Here is an 18,687-nt window from a genome sequence, read left to right as displayed (position 1 = left end):
GGTACCCCTGGTTTTAAAAAAATACACAAGGTACCCTTATTATTTAAGTTAAATGCACCAAATACTCTTAATGACTAACGGTGTCAAGTTTCTGTTAGTTATTAGGGTTAATTAACTCTTCTAACCCTAATTAAACCCTAACTAAATCCTAATTAACTAACTAAACCCTAACCCCATAACTTGAAACCCTGACCCCACAACCACCACCCAACCCACCACCACCTAACCCACCCCACCCCACCCCCGGCAGCATACCCCCTCCCCCACCCACCCCCACCCCGGCAGCATCTCCCCTCCCCCACCCCCACTGCCGGGAGCATCCCCCCTCCCCTAGCAGCAACCACCACCACCTCCCTGCGCTATAGACCGAACCACCACCACCTCCTCTAAAACTGATTTCGAAAATCATTTTCAAAAATCAATTTCGAAATCATTTTCAAAAATCATTTTCGAAAACATTTTCGAAAACCATTTTCGAAACTATTTTCGAAAACCATTTTCGAAACTATTTTCGAAAACCATTTTCGAAACCATTTTCGAAAACCATTTTCGAAACTATTTTCGAAAACCTTTTGCGAAAACCATTTTTCGAAAACCAATTTTGAAATCAATTTCGAAAACCATTTTCGAAACCATTTTCGAAATCAGTTTTTGAAAAAAAAAATCAATGAAGAAGAAGGAGAGAGAAAAAGAAATGAAGAAGAAGGAGTTACTCATGGGTCGACTTGCGGTGAGGGGGAGGGCAGGGCGGTTGCGGGTTGGGGGAAGGTTAGAGGGGCTCTGGGTGAGGGGAGGGCAGAGCGGCTGCGGTGGGTGTGAGGTGTTAGATGAGGGGTTAGGGTTGGGGTTAGGGGGTGGGGGGGGAGGGGACTGGGGTGGTGGGGGTGGTAGGGTGTTAGGGTGTTAGGGTTAGGGTTAAGGATTTAGGGTTAGGGGTTAACAATGGCAAAATGGTAAATATGACTAACGGAAACTTAACACTGTTAGTCATTAAGGGCATTTCATACATTTGTTTGAAACAGTAAGGGAACGTTGTGCATTTTTTTAAAACCAGGGGTACCCTATGAATTTTGAAAAACTACAGGGGTACCTGGTGAAAAAACCGAAAAATTAATGAAGCATGACATGAAGACTATTTGAGTGATTTTTCTCATTATCACAACTTGTAACTATTTGTCAATTGTCATTGTAGAATAACTTCCGCTAAGATGTCAAACACAAGGAGTACTTTCACTTCTTTAAACAATTGAAGAAGAAATTAATCTAGCATAGTTCTTTTATATTCATATCCTCCATATAACATGGCTAAATAACACCGTTACCAGTTTCACTTTTTCATTTGTGATGTAACCATCACAAAACTTTGTAAATTAAGAGAGAATATATTAACTGCTTGCCAGTTGTGTTGCATTACTCACTTTTCCATGTTACATATTTAACATAAAAAGAGATATCGTTACTTTTCTATTCAATACAACCGTTAAAAGAGTTAAAGAAGAAAGCATGAACACAAATAAAAAAGGGACCAAGATTTTTTTTTCTTTTTTCTTTTCAAATAAAATAGTTCTAAGTGTTATCATTAAGCAACAAACATATTCTCAAAATGATAAAAGGCGTAGCCCTCCTTTATTAATTAAGGTTGTTAGAAGTTTTGAACCATTGACCACTTGATTTTAATTTCACAATCTTACCATCAAACAAGATCAAAGCTACATTTTGTAGAAATATTCCAACACTAATTAATATACTCTTTTGTCTTGCAATTACGATATTAACTACATTAAATTTGACTTTAAAAATAATATAATCAATTACAAAAACAAATGTCTTATGGGTAATCATGATTCTCTTATTACTCATAAAATTAAGAATAATGTTAATTGTATGCCTCAAACTCTTGTCTCCTGAACGTGCAAATCGTTGTCCAACAATCAAGTTACGAATTTCTACTTGAGATAGAATGTCAACCTCAAATAATGCATCCTTGCATTACTAGATTATCCGAGACATCATCATGGCCTATAAACTAATATTATCAAACAACTCAAGATATCACTTGACCATAAAAACTAGTCACATATTAATAGGCATTGTCATGAAACTCTACTTGTCAATTGACTCTCTCCCTCATTCAATAGCTTCCACCATACTCAACTCCTTTATACCTTAGAAATAACAAACACAGTCATTACAAGTCTGAAACTCAAATCTCAAGTTTGAATACTAAGACCTTATATATTGACTAATATTGTCTCACATATTCTATGCTACAATTTAGTGACATTGTAAGAAGCAAAAATCTAAATGTTAAATGGCTAGAAAAACACGAACTATGACCTAAGTGTACAGAGCAACACAATCTTTAGCTGGTGCAGTACGCAACACGACCTTTAAAAGGTGCAACACGTAGTATAAATGTGGTTAAAGATTGTGCCTGAATATTGAAATCTTGATCAAAGTATTAATTTCTTCTCGTTTTTCTTTTTTTCCCCTCATATCATGTGCCTCTCTTTTTTCTCTCTTCTTCTCTTTCAACTTTCTTTCTCTTTCTCAATTCCAGTTAAAGGTATCCAAAGGGGAATGCTACCCAATTGTTGTCAAGACGAATGAACAACAAAAGTATTGTAGTGAAAAGAGCGGCACTAAACTTGAAATATAAAACAAACAAAATTTAAAGAAATATCAATCCGTTTATGATGATTAAAGAAAAAAACAGCACTAAACTTACAATAAACTTGCAAGAAATAACATGCCCCGAAAAAATCACTTACCACCAACAAATCCCCCTTAGCAATTTGTCAAGGCAGAAAATTATGAAAGAGAAATATAAAGAAAAGAAAAATAACAATACTAATAACATCTTTAAATTCTTCAATGAATATCCAGTGAAATTCATATCCAGATGGTGAATTATTGCAAGCAATTACCATATTATGTGTACCCAAAAACAGTCAATTCAAAATGTACAATAAACCTAGGGACTCCATTTGAACTTGTCTATCTCATCCAATTAACTATTTCTATTTGTCCTCGTAATAGGCCGCACCAAAATACTTTCTTAAATAAGTACATCCATAACATCGGAAGCTCCATATTTATGCGAACTATTACTTGGATCCCCCTTAAGCCTAAGCTTAAGCGAACATGCATTTTACAATATAAACTATTAAAATTTAGTTACAAAATAACTATCTTAAACTTCGTACTCAAAATATTACAAACCCAAGATACACCATGGTTTTTCAAATATTGTCCACCATGTTAACAATAAACAAACAATTAATTTAGCTCTTCTCAAGAGCATCTAACATCCATACATAAATATTAACAATCACTTGCAAAAACAATTACCAATTTCCCTTATCGAGACAAATTCAAATAACAAAACACAATTCAACAAAGCTGAGTATACAACTAGAATTTTAGAAAAATATCATGGTGGCTGAATCTTACGAAAGACCCATCGCAAAAGAATATAATATGCAACACATCAAGTACTTAAGGGTGTAAGTGGGTGATGCCTTGGATAACTAATTTTTTTTGCTACCTTTTCTTTACTAACCTCCCACCAACTATCAAATTAAAGCTATTTAACTTATCCCAATTGCATACTATAATTCAACATTGTCCCTCCTTTGTTTTTGCTTTACCCAAAAGGATATTAAACTTGTGTCTTGTTTGTCCTAACAACCTCATATACTAGCTTACAATTTTCCTTTATCATTCCTGAAACATAACTCTTACTATATTCCTAAAAATGATCCTACATCACCAATTACAAAATATTTTACCCTCTAACTTCTCGATGAAAATAAACAAAGGTACCAATCTATGTAACGTAAGTCATATACCATAAACAAATCTTACTACCTATAAAAAATAATATAACTAACTTTAAAAGGAATTAAAAATAGATTATTCGTGTTGTTGGGGTGGCTATTACGGTCCCAGTCGTGTATCATTACCACCTCTGCTCCTCCCAGCTTTAAAACACCTTGAGTTCTCCAATTGCGAAAATATGAAAGGTCTCTTCGTGAAGATTCACAATTCTATTTTCGCAATTGGAGAATCGTATGGTGTCCTACACTTTCCAACACGACTATAATGTACATCTAGTGTTGCCCAAGTTTGAATTCTTTGGTGACAATGGCCTTATAGTTGGAATTGAGAAAAAGAAACGACTTTGAAAGAGAAGAAGAAGAGAGAGAAAAAAGAAAGGCACGTGATGTGATGGAATCAAGGAAAACCAGAAGAAATTAAAATTTTAATCAAGAATCTAATACTTAGGCAGAATCTCCGACTTCTAACTATAATTATGCTACGCGTTGCACCTCGAGTTAAAGGTCGTACTACGGACTGCATTAGCCAAAGATTGTGCAGCTCATTGCACTTAGACCACAATTGATGCTATTCTAACCAATTAACCCAAAATCTAAATGTGATTCAAGCATCAATTTTCATGATTGTAATATGTGATATTTGTAACACCCCCACGACTCCTCCTTTTATAAACTAGGAGAAATTACGGGAGTTGTTATACCACGCATGATGATACGTAAGGCTAATCAAATAATACAATGGAAGTCTTTTAAAATAAACTGGAAATACTTTAATGCAACTAAAATAAGAAAGTATGTAAATGAGTTACAAACTCGGAGACTATCCCATACTAGTCCCATCTTCAAAACAAGTCGAACCTTGACCCCATTGGTCAAGTAAAGTCAAACATAAAATTCAAGATAACTTAAATAAGAAAGTACTCGTGTACTAAAACTTCCATCCAGATGCTTATGATTCCCATGCACATCAAGAACTTGTACCTGCAACTTCTTCTCTAAACTCTGCTCGCCAAATGGGTCGTCACAGGATCGTTGAGGAAAAACAACAACCAATTAAAAGAAAACAGAGAACACATACATCAGCCACGCTAAGTACATAACATAACTAAACTAATGTGAACAATAATGCATGCAATCCTCAACAACTTCGGCTTGCTCTTCTTATGACTGATCTACATGCGACAAGCATATAACTGTATTTACTAAACACTTTTTTTTAATATTATTTGGCAATGAACGGGCACCGTCCTCCTCTTGGAATCATATGGGCTACTATTCCTTGTGTAAGAGATCACACACCTCTTACTAAAGTTCCATGAACTTTAAATAACTTGATTCGAGAAATTTAAGCTTGTTAGTAATGAACGAGGGTGAGAGTGAGCCCCTAGACTCAACATCTCAGAGATAAAGAGTACGAGTGACACCTAGTCCACTCAAAGATCTTAATAATTGAAATTCCATAAACTTGCTCAATAAAATAAAAGCATTAGCATCGTCATGCTAAGCTATACGCAGGAGTGTAGTTTCGCACTAACTCCCCCCTTATGTTCAACACTCATGGGGGATCCATCCCAAGAGTTTTATGGACAAAGCCCATTATGTGAGACACAATCACAATAATAATACATCTAGCAAATAAATTAATTTCTTATCTTTCTTTAACAAGTGAATGCAACAAACACTATAAATAATAACTCAATTCTAAATTCTTTGAGACCTTGCTCATCTTATTACTTTAATGACTCATTGAGTCCTTTCTTACTTTAATAAGGATCCATGATCCAATCAATTGAGTCCTTGCTCAATGATTTAACTACTTGTGAGACCTTGCTCAATAACTTTAGACTTGTGAGACCTTGTTCAACAAAATAAATAACTTCTAATGAGACCTTGCTCAATAAAAATATATAACTTCTCATGAGACCTTGCTCCATAAAATGTATAACTCAAATGAGACCTTGCTCAATAAAATATATAACTTCAAATGAGACCTTACTCAATAAAATATATAACTTCAATTCAAATGAGACCTTGCTCAATAAAATATATACTTCAAATTAATGAGACCTTGCTCAATAAAAATAAATAACTTCTAATGAGACTTTGCTCAATAAAATATTCTCCTGCAAGCCGTAGCTTCAAGAATAACTTTAAATATCTTTAATCATGCTCAAAAGCCATTAACATCAATGACATGCCTTTTCAATTATAGGAATAACTCAAAAGTTCCATTCCTAACCTCCTTTCTAAGTTCTCAACATGTACTCAAACAATTATAAGGCATAAGCCTCTCCTTACTTCTCATGCTCAATAAATTAAATCAACCTTTGATACCACTAAAGTCAAGGTCAAAGTGTATGTACCTTGATAACACACAAAAATCAACAGTCAAAAGCTTGACTTGCTTTTACTATGCTTGAAACCTACCAACAACAAAGTACTATCAATTAGTACTCATCAACAACAATTCGAAGCTACTAATAACTAAAAATCAGCACTTTTAAAAATACTAACAAAGTTGATTTTTGTTTAAAAGGGCTTTAAAAACTATTTTGGGTTAAAATCTTGAAAACCTTTAATAGTAGGCAAAACCCACTATAAACTACTACTTAAAACTTTATAAAAATTATTAATTCACTAACTAATTACTGCTGTAAATTGTTTAATAATAATATTTTTTTTACAAGTGGTTCGAAAACCACAACCCAAAAACTAACCCAACCGACGCCACCACGAGCACCACCTCTGGCGCGATAGTGGCAAGGCGGCGCTCGTGCCCAGTCGGTTGCCACCTACTGCTGGCCGACAGTGGCCAGACATTCCCGTCGAAGCTCGCCGGCGAACCACCACCGTGGTGGTCGGAAATCGCAAGGCCAAAAGAGGGGCGAGAAGAGAGAGAAACAAATGGGAGAAAACCCCTAAACGTTCAGAAAAATACTAGCCTTTTTGCTTTCCTTTGATATTTGCAAAATCTTCCTACAATTTTCAAAAATAAAAGGAAAATTTGTCAGAAACCACCTTTGATAATCAATTTTTTGTGAGAAACCACCTTTTAAAAAAAATTGGTTAATTAACCACCTTTTTTGTTCTTTTTTTTTGTTGGAAGCAACCACTTGCCGGAATCCGGCATTGACCTCGATTTTCCGGCATTGACCATCATACTTTCGCCATTCTTTCCCCTTTATCTTTCTCCCCCCGCCCCCCTCGCATCCCCGGCAACCCCCTTCCCTCTCGCATCCCCCGACAACCCCCCTCCTTGCTCGCAACCCGCCGGCAAACACCCCCCCATGACCATCCCTACCCTCCCAGCCCTAAGCCCATCTCCTCCCTCACATCCCCCGACATCTTAGGTGGAAGAAATGGCGAAAATCTGGAAAATAATGGCGAAAATCTGATGGTCAACGCCGGAAAATCAAGGTCAACGCCGGATTCCGGCAAGTGGTGGCTTCCAACAAAAAAAAGAACAAAAAAGGTGGCTAATTAACCAAATTTTTTAAAAAGGTGGTTTCTCACAAAAAAAGTGATTATAAAAGGTGGTTTATGACAAATTTTCCAAAATAAAACTAGATTAGAGCTTGAATCTTTGAAGAAATTACAAGAAGAAGAACTAGTGTTTGAGAAAGAACAAGGGTTTAAGAGAAAAATCCCAACTTACTCCTTTTTTGAGAAATGGTGGCTAGTAAAATAATGGGAAACTTAGAGTTTCCCTCTTTTATATTGGTAATCTTTTTGTGTAAAAGACTAAAATACCCTTACTCATCAAATTACCAAAGTACATTTGATGATGAAATTCCAAGATAATCTTCCTACTAATATTACTAAAAATACTTTATTGAAAAGACTAAAATACTTCTTTGTGAATTCAAATACTCTTTTGGGTAAAATGACCAAAATGCCCTTCTGCTCTTAAATACTGAAATTAAATAGCTTTAGTAATTGAAAATGATTAAGACTATTTAATTTAATATCTTAAAAATATGGAAGATTATAATATTACCCGCAAAGTTATAATCTTTATACATTAGAATTCCGAGGCATTTTCCGAGCCTAAAACTAGTTAGCCAACCAAAATTTGATATCATATGAAATGGCGGTTGTTCACGTTTCTTCGGCAGTTTGATCTAATTTGCAGCCCAACAAGTCAACAACCCGCCAGTTCACCAACCAATAAACCTAGGAAAAATCAGAGCGGGTAACGCAAATAAAAACCAACTACGATACCGTTATCGCATATAGTTCTGCTACCAGATCCCAGGTTAGTAGTAGCAAATCTCTTATATTTGTTTGAAAATCAAGCGATTTTGGGATGTTTAATTTTGATTTCTTTGAAGATTCAGCTGAAAAATGTCCAACTTCAATAATTGTATTTCTTTCCTGATTTAGTCTCAATTTGCGGGTATTAATTGGATTTTTGCTCTGTGTTTAGAACAACCCAACAGCTCCTCTTATCTGCTCTCAGCCGCCATTAATGCACCTCAATAGAGAGGGAGAAAAGAGAGATGAAAATATGTGTTGATGGCTATGCAGAGCCTACTCAGTTGACTTGTATCATTTTTGCGTGCAGTGATCCCAAATTCTCTCTTTGTCTTCCTACATAAATGTTGGAAAGATAAAGTTTCTATATATTTGGGGGTGTTCTTGGTTTTAGTATCTTGCCATTTGTTTATCTTACAGTATTTGAAGTTGAAAAGTTTACATGTTGTTCTTTCTGCTTTGAGAGTTGAGTTCGTCGATTTTTGTTTATTGGGTGTTCTGTATTTTGGTCTAAGAAGTCTGAAAGTGTGTAAAAAGATAGTATATAGGACTAAATATTGCTATTTTAAGGAACTGTTAAGTTGAAGCTAAGAGAATATGGATAGGTGTGAATTGTGATGAAGGGCTATGTTGGATATTCTGCAGCCTTTTTATTGAGGTGTAACTGATGCAACAGGATGGGATTTGCTTTTGAGATAAGAACAGAGGATTGATTTTTTCATTCAAGCAATGCAGGCGAAATCTTTTAAGCTTTTATTGTTGCCTGGTCATTTAGGGTTACTGGATAATATACTTTTGAATTTTGCTTAAGCCTTTGTTTGTTTTGAGTGTTTTTCAAGTTACGCTCAGGATATCTCTAGAATATCAGTAGTAGTTTTATCAGAAATGGAAAAAAAGGATATAAGTAGTAGCCATAGCTATGAAAAGAACACTACTTTTAGATTTCTGTATCAAGGGGACAAGGAGAGTTTCTTGATCACTGACGCAAGAATGATGCGAGTCGTGGGTAGGCGTTGTGAGCCATGGTTTCTCAGCACTGCTTGCTGCAAGGAATTGTGAGAACTTCCATTTTGGGATTTGCCATCTCGGTATGCCTACTTGGCCTAAATGAGGTACGTAGCTTCACCAGCTAATGTAATGTAGATTTTCCTATCTGCATGCAGTGAATACACTTGATGCACCATTTATTGAAATAGTACTAAATTACTAATATTGGCTAGTTCTAAGTCTTCTAACTCTTCTGTTATAGAGCTTCCTGAGAAAGCTGATAGACTTTTTCCTGAATCTTTTATGACCATTGCATAAACTCAAACAGCCTGGTTTTCTGTCATACACAGTCTATCTTTAATGATTCTGATGAGTGGCCTTGAACTTTGAATGGCACATGCTATACTGATGCATATTTGTACACTTGCAAATCAACACATCAATGACTTGGATTATTTCAGACTAGAGAAAGTAATTGTGTAAGATGTATGGTAATTTTGTAAATGAATGTCAATCTTCTGGTTCACTGACTTTCGAGTTTGTTCTCATTTTTGTTTGTATTCGATAGTCAACGATAGACAAGCTTGAACGACTAATATTAATTTAAGATGTCTTCTGCATCAGATGTGATTTAATTTTCATAATGTCTATGATCTAGGATTACGTTTAAAAAGTAATGGCTCTCATGCGGTACTGAGTAATGCTATCTTTGCGTCTCAGCATGTCTTTTGTTATTGGAATTGCCAATTGTTGGGAGGCCTTGGGGCAATTTTTGGTCTTACTTCTTACAAAAATCTTCTTAGTAAGCAGGAGTGCAGGACAATATAAAATATATATGCTTTTCATTATGCAGTGAGCAGTGCACCAATACATTTGGTCAGGCTATCTTGTTTTGTGATATCGATGGGATGACTTGTTGACAGTAGAAAAAGGATACTAGTTTCAGGACAACATTAGAAGAAATGTTCATGCTTGTATTCTGAAATAAGGATATGTCCCTTAACCAAAAATGCGCAAAGAAATGGTATATTACTAGATTAGCTGTCAAGCTCATAATACATTGTTGTCATGTCAATTGCCAATGCAGTTAGTTGCTCAGGAGCTGAAAGGATCAGGCAGAGAAAATTAGAGATTAACATTCTTTATGAAATTTTGGGAGAATTCTTGTTTCTCAACAGCAATTATACATTCTTAAGAATCAACTATTATTAGCCACTTTATAGTTATGTAGTGAAATACACATTTTCCTTACTATGAGAACATCGCAGAAGAGTCAATAGATGTACCTGCTTGAGCCCAAATCTTGGGTTAGTAGCAACTGGCTTCATATTCTCTTTTGATTTTCCTGGAGACAGAAAGAAGCAAACCAACTTTACAATGTTATTTGGGATGCTAATGTATTGTTTTACAAAAGTTAATAACTGAATCTCTGTGCAATTTGGATTCAAGGGTTCTTTTGTTGTTGATTTGTGTTGATAAAATTTGATTTGAATGTTTATTTGTGCTTATGAATATTTATTTATACTGGATAAATAGCTGATTTTTATGTTTCCGGGGGAATTTCCATATGTGTTAGCCTCAAGTTGCACATCCTAGTGATTAAGTGTTCTTCCTATAGTGCAATCTGTGATGAGTGAGGTGCTTATTTTCCTTTTGAGAAATTTTCTTCTCTACCAAGGTTCTCTCGTAACTGCTGAAATTTATGGTACCTTTCGAATGTGAAGATTAACCTGAAGGTGATTGTCACTTGTCAGAGTCCTTCAGATGACAAAATCTGCGCAATTTCTGCTTGTACCTTCTTTTCTAATAGTTATAGTGTCGACAAAGTAGTGTCTTGACTATGGACCTTTGTAACACTTCTTCTGGATATTATTAACACTTCTTCTGGATATTAATTAACACTTCTTCTGGATATTAATTATGTAATACTTGTACCTTCTTGACTAACACAGAATTGTTTAGGCAAGAGTCTTTCAGAGTTTTCTTAGGGGAATTACTTTAACAATGGATAAAATAGTCTATACTGAATGATAATTCTAACTCTAGTTTTGTTTTAACATGTTTCATACTTGCGTGCTATAGAATCATATTATGAAATATGGAAACCTCTAGGGCACGAGGTTTTCCAGTTTTTGAAACGTTTCCCACAATCCCAGCCATTTCTGCACTACTGAAGCCTCTATGATTAGGACTTACTGATTTCCATTTTATAATTTGTAATTGAGGGATTTTTTAATAAATATACTATATGATATTTTCTAGTTTACATCATATTTTAACATTTTTCCGTTTACCCTTATTCGTGCTACATAGGTAGCACACCTTGGACTTTCGGAACTTTGTGCTTAGTGGTAGAGTTGTTAAGATTAGCTTCACACATCCTCCAAAGTGGTCTTAATAGGTTATGTTAGCTTATTATGTGGTTAGCTAGAGTCTAGTCAAGCTCTCTCCAAGTCCACTCTGAAGAAAGATTTAATATTTGGACAGTTAGAGATTGATAACATTATATATCTATGCTTTTAGAGACTGAGGTAAGTGGTTAGTTCCTGGGCTCCAATTTATGTCAACATGAGTTGTTAGATGTTAATTCAAGGGATTTACTTTAAGCAGAGACTTGCTATCAGGAATGAGGAGTTTGGACCTTATCCTTTTCCCGCCATAGTGGCATATGATTGCTTATAAGTTGGTATGTTGCCAGGATACTAAATCTTTGTAGAGACTGAATATGACGTATGATGTATGGCGTATGACGTATGACGTATGGCGTATGACGTATGACATATGAGGCTATCCTTGCTAACAGGCTGTAGCTAAAGAAGAGAATACACGGAAGAAGTAGTGTACTGAAAATCAAATAATCTTCATGATCTTACACTTAGTTCCTAGTTCTACTTCCTTTTTGCCTGGATTCAGGAAACACTGCATTGGTGTAGGCGATCAGATTCTTGTACCCATTTGGTTTTTGAAGCTCAGTACCAAGGATAAATCATATATTCATATGTGATGTTTCTAGTTCATTAGTCGAACATTAACCTCTACAACCTCCTCTCCTCCCTCGCCAGAAAAAGAAAACTTTAACTGTTTGGCGAAGCATTGAAGTAGGAGGTGCTAAATCGGTAGAATTAATGAAATCTGTCGAAGTGGGAAAGTGTGGCTTCTTCTTTAAGGTAGGTTGATCCTTGAGCATCTAAAGTGGTGCTGAGCAGCAGTAGTCCTAGTGAAGAAGAATGGCTGCGCACTGCTGAGTGCTGAGGGAGGGTTGTATATTGATTAAGATTAACCTGGTGTAAGATACCATTCAAGTTTTGACTAGATATCTATAACCAGAATCTGTAGGCTAATATCACTTGCAATCTGCACTCTGCACTCTGCAATAATGGAGCAGACTTCTGCTCGATTGATAGATTTGCTTCAAATTCAAGACAAACATTCAAACAAGCTGCGCAGTTCTGTAATTCTATACTGCTTGTCAGTTGGGACTGGAGATATACTTGCCATTTACAGATAGTTTGTGTAGGCTTTGGCTTAGTAGTTGACATGCTTTCTAGATTGGTGCAGCTAACATGGCTAGCTAACCAACTAATGGCTTTCCCCTGCAATACATTCATACTTTATGCGATCCCTAGCATACATATATAGGTATGAAACGAACAACAATATCACCTATTGTCAGCCAGATCTAAGGATAACATCATAAGTTTGATGAGCACATCTATTGCTTTTCTGAAACTCTTTATCCAAATGATATTTTCCCTAATATCATAATCGGAAAATATTCTTCAATGAGATACAGTTGTGACAAGATTTGAATTTAAAGCAAGAAAGCAGTCCAGAGCCAGAATTATCTATTCGTTTGAATCATTTCCCTCCATCATTATAATCCAAACAAATGTGAAGGAATTTAGGCTTTTAAAGAGGTTCAATTCACAACTCATGGAGCTTGTAATCTGATCTATGCCCCTGATAATGCCCTCTTCAGTTCCTTTTTTCATTTGTTTTCGTAGGGTGCCTTGGATGGATGAATATTAAGTCTGGCCAAGTAACATCTTTGGCACTTGCATCAAGAAAATATTTATATGCTCAAATCACTATTTGTTAGAATAAGGCGCATTAGTCTTGTTCCCATTTAAATCTGAAGAGGAGGTCAATGTCAACCAGTAAGCAAATTTCCACTGATAGATATATGTGGGATGTCAGTATGTCACAATGAGACAACCCAAAGGGAATTACAACCCTTATTAGGACAAATGGAGTTGATGCAGGAGCTCTGATTTTTTTGTTTGCTTCTTAGCGAGATCCTTGTGAGAGAGTAATTGGCAAAGTCCTTATGTCATTTGCCTCTCACTTGAATTTCTATATACTAGTTGGGGAGTTAAAAATTTTCTTTTTGTTTTTGATTTCTGTTTCTAAATCATTTATAACTTGGTTGCTCTCTTTGAGCTACTTTGTAATGTTGTTGGGATCTTCTTCTCTAATCTCTATGTCTTTGCCATGTGGGTTCCTTATGAGTTGGATACCTCAGCAACGCTACATTTTGCAGCTCACATATCTCTAATACACTCTTATCTGTGAGTTTATACATTGATTAGGCTCTGTTCCTACAAGCATTTACATATTTTTTGTTTTTGCTTTTTCAAACATTATACTACTATATGTTCTTACTTAAGTAATCTAGTTTATTATATTATCTAAAAAACAAAGATACAAGTTATGGATTTAACATCAAAAGTCAGACTTGCTTGAATGAATTTAAGTGTTGCCAGTGAGAAAATCTGTGCTATCCCAATCTGTCACATTGATCATGCCTCAGATTAGTACCTCTGCATGGGAGTTTGTGATTATTTCTTGATAATGCAGTTTATGAAGTCATCTAATTTTATATTATGGCATATCTAGTCCTCCATGTTTGCATGCATTTTGTTCTTTTGATGGTTACTTTTCACCTAGACATGCATGATAGGACACATATTTTCACATCAATGTGCATGCTAGCACACATATTTTCATGTCCTTGTGCACGCTAGCACATATATTTTCACGTCCATTTGCATGCTAGCATGTGTTACATTGCATAATTAGATAATCTAGCTAGATAATCTGCCAATGTGGCATTTAGCAGCTAAATATATGATGTATTATTTAGCACGGATGGCTGCAGATGCTGTTTACTATAATGCGTTGCAGAAGCTGTGAGTTGTCAGGCTTGTGACGGCTGACGGGGCTTGATATACTTTAATATAAATATGCAGGCAAGCTGATTATGTTCATACGCTTTTGTAATGTTTACTCCAAGTTATTAATGTGGCTTAAATACCAGAGGCACAAGGAGGTTGATTTAGTTAGAAATTGAATTTCTGGGCATGATTAAAGAACAGTAGTTACATCTCTTTTTAATCTAAGCACATTTCCAGTTACTGTATGGAAAGTCACACTCAATGTTCATCTACTGAGTAACAATGACAATTGTTATTAGATTTGCATTCTCAAACTAGGTGACATGTGGAGTGTTTCTAACATATATTTGCATGTCAGCATTGGGCATCTCTTGAGTTTCAACTTATTGCATGTTGTTTGTTATTATATTTTCCATTTCAGTTACTTATCATCTGAGGTGTCTGTTACAAAGACTAAAAAGAGTTTCTTTATTTATAAAGGATTCACGCCATTTAGTTCAACTAGAGTTATGCCTCTAGTGTTTGCACCTTTGAGCATTCTAAATGACTTTGCCTTTAATTTTCTCCCGCATGTAGGCCACCTTCCACTGAAGAATGCACCCTAAGGGCATTTTTTAGGCTTTTTAGGTGCTTCAACTCACAACTCATGGAGCTTGTAGTTTGATCTATGCCCCTGAAAATGTAGTCTCGAGCTCAGATTTTCAATTGTTTTTGTAGGGTGGCTTTAGTGAAGATTTTGTCTTGTCAAGAGTCATCTTTGGCACTTGCATTAAGAAAATACTTTTATGCGTAATCACTAAGAGGTGATTATAAGGCAATTATAGATCTCGATCCCATTAAAACCTGAAAAAAAGGTTTATTTGAACTGATATATACTGGGACAGTCAAAGTGACACAACCCCAAAGGAATGACAACCCTATTTGCAACAATGGAAATGGATGCCTGAGCTCTTGACGGTTTGCTTGCTTCTTATTGGGATTTCGTGAGAGAATAATTTGGCAAAGTTCTGCACCATTTTTGTATCTCTAAATTTTGAATTGCTAGGTACACTAGTTGGGAAATTTTGAATTTTGTTTTTGGTTCTACATCAATAATGGTTTGGTGTCTCATCTTTGGAATATAAATATTTTGTAATGTCTGTTTGAATCTTCTTCTCTGTACTTTTGCCTAGTAGCCTAGCTTCCGTATTAGGTGGATAACTCAGGGATGCTACCTTTTTGAGGTTGACGCATGCATTCATTATACACTCCTTCTGGTGAGTTATTTTGTGCATTGATTAGATTCTGTTCTTTCAAGTGTTCACAAATTTTGTTATTCAAATGGTATAGACCTTGCCGCCTTGAATAATCTGGTTTACTATATTAGCTAAAGATAGTTCTGCTTATATTATCTGGATGATCCTTGGAGTATGGATGCAAAAACTACTGCATTAAGATCATTATGTGGTGTTAGATTTGCTTAAATGGATGGAATATAAGCATTGCAGTGAGGAAATCAATGCTAGCTGAATTTGTCACATTGATCACGCCTCTAAATAAATACATCTGCAGATTGGTTGAAGTCACGTGTAGTTCTTTGGAAGTCCTTGATTGTTTCTTTGTGATAATTTAGTTTATTGAAGTCATTTTGTTTTATGTGAGGGCGTATATTGTCCTTGTTTGCATGCGCTTTGTTGTTTTTGATGGTTACCTTTCACCTAGGCGCGTGACATATTTTTACGTCACTGTGCATGCTAGCACGTGTTGCATTACATTGACTCAATCTAGCAGGTTATTTTGGCAATTTGGCAATTTGGTATTTAGGTGTTTAGATTTTATTTATATATATTTAGCAAAGATTGCTGCAGATGCTGTTTATGATACATTGCCGAAGCTGTGACTTCTGAGGCTTGTGATGATGCTTGATATACTTTCATTAAAATTATGCAAGCAAGCTGATTTCATTCATCTGCATATCTATAACGTGTACTCCAAGTTGTTCGATAAGGATTAAATTCAAAGGCATAATGAAGTTCATTTAGTCAGAAAATAATTTCTAGGCATGATCAGTGGACATTGAACATAGTTCTATTGTCTGAGCACATTTTATGTCATTGGATGGAAATTTAGGTCCAATGTTCGTCTATTGACTACCCATGTATGGCACTAGATCAGTCCCCTCTTTAATGTATTCTCAAACGTGATCTTATCTATTCATGCATGCATGTATGGTCTCCTTTGTTCATTCTTGCTGCAAGAGAATCAGATAACAATTTTACCCTTTTCTTCTTTTTATCTTTTTTGCATCCTTCTGACCTTTTCCATCCCAGAGAAAGAACAAAGGAAGAGTCTCAGAAGCAAAAAAAAAAAAAAAAAAGAGGGAAATCAGGTATCTGATGATGCTATCTTCTCCTGATCTCATTCAGCTACTGGATTTGATGCCAGTTTCAGCAATTTCATATTCATTTCTGTTTCTGTCTAGAAATGCGCCAAACTGTTTCTGTCTAGAAATTAAGGTTAATGGTCTGTGCTGAACAAGTCCCTAAGTCCGAGCTGTGCTGATTATCAATTCACCGGAAACCTGCAAAACACAGAAAAACTACCCCGGGGGTTGTTCCGGGATCGCCCCTCCGACGCTCAAGTCAGTTGATGATTGAGGTAGAGAGAGAGTCTAGAGTGAGAAGCTCAAGTTAGTTAGGTGAGTATTCAATACCTTTGCATTGATGGGACAAGAGGTATTTATAGTGGTGAGCATTTCCATAAAGTGGTGTGCTGGACATGACAGCCCACTTGGGGATTGGTGATACCTTTTCATTGGATGATTCTGGTGGACCCACGATCCTTAGGTAGCGGTGCCACGTGGCATGATTTCCTTGGGAGGATTTAATGGGCCCAAACATTTAGCCCCACGCCAGGAAGAGGCAGAAGAGCCGTCCGACCGGGTGAAGCCTCTTGGTGGCGTAGAGTTCTCATCCGACCGACCTCAATAAGGAAAAGCCAGAAGGAGACCAGGTCGGGAAGGCGCCGACCGAGTCTGATTCGCAGGTACAGTTGATCCGACCACCATGAAGGGAGATCAGAAAGGGACCAGGTCGGGAAGGCGCCGACCAGGTCTGATTCGCAGGCTCAGCTGGTCCGACCTCCATGAAGGGAGATCAGAAAGGGACCAGGTCGGGAAGGCGCCGACCAGGTCTGATTCGCAGGCTAAGCTGGTCCGACCTCCATGAAGGGAGATCAGTAGGGGACCAGGTCGGGAAGTGCCGACCAGGTCTATATAATCACAGAGATCTTAGTGACCGACCTCCATGAAAGGAGATTAGGGGGAGACCGGGTCGGGCTAGCGCCGACCAGGACCAGTTGAACAGGACTTGGGGAACCTGGCTGGCCGACCATGTTCCTGAGAGGAGAACCGGGTCGGCGGGAAGGCTAGGTTGCCTCCTAGCTGACCGACCAGGCCTTGGGGAGCAAGGGACCAGGTCGGCGGAGAGACAGAGCCCCTAGATTGACCGACCAGGTCTTTGAAGCAGGGACCAGGTCGGCTGAGAGGCTAAGAGCCCCTTGACGGACCGACCAGATGCTCCCTAGCACTTGGCAATATTGGCCAAGTGAAGGGAAGGAGCGGAGACCTGGTCGGGCAAAGGGTGATGGAGCCCCAACTTGACCGACCGGGTTCCGGATTGGAGGACGTTGCTCGGACAGGGGCTAAAAAGGCCCTGGAGACCGACCAGGTGTTCCCTAGCACTTAGCAACATTGGCTAAGTGAAGGGATCAAGCAGAGACCTGGTCGGGCAAAGGATGATGGAGCCCCAACTTGACCGACCGGGTTCCGGATTGGAGGATGTTGCTCGGACAGGGGCTAAAAAGCCCTGGAGAGACCGACCAGATGCTCCCTAGCACTTGGCACACTTGGCTAAGTGAAGGGTGTGAGTAGAGACCTGGTCGGATGGGGTGATGGAGCCCCAACTTGACCGACCGGGTTCCGAATTGGACGGTGTTGCTCGGACAGGGGCTAACAAGCCCTGGAGAGACCGACCAGATTTTCCCTAGCACTTAGCAAACTTGGCTAAGTGAAGGGTGTGAGTGAGACCTGGTCGGATGGGGTGATGGAGCCCCAACTTGACCGACCGGGTTCCGATTGGACGGTGTTGCTCGGACAGGGGCTAACAAGCCCTGGAGAGACCGACCAGATGCTCCCTGGCACTTAGCACACTTGGCTAAGTGAAGGGTGTGAGTAGAGACCTGGTCGGATGGGGTGATGGAGCCCCAACTTGACCGACCGGGTTCCGAATTGGACGGTGTTGCTCGGACAGGGGCTAACAAGCCCTGGAGAGACCGACCAGATGCTCCCTGGCACTTAGCACACTTGGCTAAGTGAAGGGTGTGAGTAGAGACCTGATCGGATGGGGTGATGGAGCCCCAACTTGACCGACCGGTGCTTGCAATTGACGCTTGTA

General features: G+C 37.7%; 1 long non-coding RNA gene across 6 annotated transcripts; it reads left to right on the top strand.

Annotated features, from left to right (window-relative positions):
- The first annotated feature begins 7,878 nt into the window (after positions 1 to 7,878).
- On the top strand, positions 7,879 to 18,309 carry LOC125492520 (uncharacterized). 6 transcript variants are annotated; one of them, XR_007269128.2, is made up of 3 exons: positions 7,879 to 8,094; positions 8,266 to 9,205; positions 14,831 to 18,309. It is a non-coding gene; the product is annotated as an uncharacterized LOC125492520 (long non-coding RNA). The 6 variants fall into 6 exon arrangements; XR_008967425.1 differs by lacking the exon at positions 14,831 to 18,309 and adding an exon at positions 14,265 to 14,824; XR_007269129.2 differs by lacking the exon at positions 14,831 to 18,309 and adding an exon at positions 14,239 to 14,824.
- Positions 18,310 to 18,687: the final 378 nt, after the last annotated feature.

This window comes from Beta vulgaris, chromosome 8 (assembly GCF_026745355.1).
Source record: "Beta vulgaris subsp. vulgaris cultivar EL10 chromosome 8, EL10.2, whole genome shotgun sequence".
In the NCBI taxonomy this organism is placed as follows: Eukaryota; Viridiplantae; Streptophyta; class Magnoliopsida; order Caryophyllales; family Amaranthaceae; genus Beta; species Beta vulgaris.
This window is presented reverse-complemented; position numbering and strand designations above follow the sequence as displayed.